Source organism: Littorina saxatilis, linkage group LG8, assembly GCF_037325665.1.
Source record: "Littorina saxatilis isolate snail1 linkage group LG8, US_GU_Lsax_2.0, whole genome shotgun sequence".
NCBI classification, from domain to species: Eukaryota; Metazoa; Mollusca; class Gastropoda; order Littorinimorpha; family Littorinidae; genus Littorina; species Littorina saxatilis.
The window spans coordinates 71909608-71911478 of record NC_090252.1 but is presented as its reverse complement, the minus strand read 5'-3'; positions in this window follow the sequence as shown (position 1 = coordinate 71911478).

Genomic DNA, 1871 nt, shown 5'->3' with positions numbered 1-1871 from the left:
GTCATTTTTTAGGGGTATCATGACAAAAAAAGTCTGCACTTTAGCAATGATTTGGTGGATTTCTTTGAAACTTTCGGAATATTTTACCAACATACTAGAGATACTTCGAGCGAAATTATGGATTGTTACAGGTGTTTGTTAAAATGTTATGCAATTTTTCGAAAGAAGTTTTTAATCTCGTCATAGGATTGTTCCCTTGGGTCCAAAAAATTCATGACTTTGCATGTCTTTAGAAAAATGATTGATACACACACTGCTAAAGTTTTATGTGCGTGTAAGCACTGACGCAAATTTGCTGAGCCTGTAAACACGCTACATTTTAAGCGATGATTCTGGTGCCACAGCGATGCCCAGCCAAGCGTGACCGTAGCATGTTTTAAGAGGCACCCAGCGATAACAGTTATAATTATGCGCGAAACAGCGTGAACGTTCCATTTTTTTCTCATGTGTTTGCATGACTATCAAATTAACGCCAGCGGCTACACGCAAATGAAACTTAGACAGAATCTGTATGAATCATTTATCTGTAGATATACAAAGTCATGAATTTTTTGAAGACAAGTGAACAATCCTATGACAAGTTTAACAACATTTTCCGAAACATTGCGTCACATCTGGATAAACAACCGTAACGATCCAAACTTTCGCACGAAGTATTTCTAGTATGTTGGTAAAATATTCCGAAAGTTTCAAAGAAATCCACCAAGTCATTGCTAAAATGTAGCGCTTTTTGACATGATACCCATAAAATTGACGTAAAACGTTCCGTTTTTGACCGCTCTTGCGATCGACACCTGCATCAGTAGGAATAGCATAGCACGCGAAATACGCAAGGTAGCAAAACAAAACAATCTGTTCAGGGTAGATAATTGGTTTGAATTTCTTCTCGTATGTCAAAGTTGCAAAGATTTGCCTATTGTGATTTTTTGTCAATTTTTCATTCGGCTCTTCCGTTTTTGTCTGGTCGATTTTGAGGGTACCCTTACTTGAGCGGCGGTCTCACGTGATCCCTGTAAAAAAATATTTAATCTAAAAGGTGATCCTGAAGGTTAAGTGAACGGTCTTAACTGGCATATACAGTTTTAATTAAATGACACAGGAATTAATGCTTTAATTTGGGTTTGAAATTTGTTGCAATAATTTTTTGGCCAACTTTATATCAACTGACGTCTCATATATTCCATCCTGTTGGTCTTCATCAACATTTCCCTGTAGACCTTAGACTAATTTTCTTGGATGCGAGGCAACAAACTTTCCTCTTGAGGTTCTTTTCAAGATGATAGTGGACAAATCTCAGCTTGGGAATGAACGATAACTATCTACAGGGTATGCTGTTTTGTACTAAATTCTTTGAAACAGAATCTTCTGAAAATGTTAAAACTATGGTGCAGCATTCCGTTAAAATCCCACCCATTATTTCCCAGACAAAGATTTTGTCTTGAATATTTTTTTTAAACGACAACAAAACACACACACACACACACACACACACACACACACACACACACACACACACACACACACACACACACACACACACACACACACACACACACACACACACACACAAAGAAAAACAAAGCAACAACAAAAAAAAGGTGACGAAGACGCAGCTTTTAAAGTAACGCTCAATAAACGTTTCGCGTGCACCGCAGTGAGTATTGCTCGTTGACACTGGTGTCATTTTGTGACATTATTTGGGCAAAGCATCCCACTGTACACTCATGCACTAAGCACACAAAGCAGGCAGAATGTTGGTGTATGACAGTATGGTGTATGGTGTATGGTGTATGATGTATGGTGCATGGTGCATGGTGTATGGTGCATGGTGTATGGTGTATGATGCATGCTGTATGGTGTATGGTGCATGG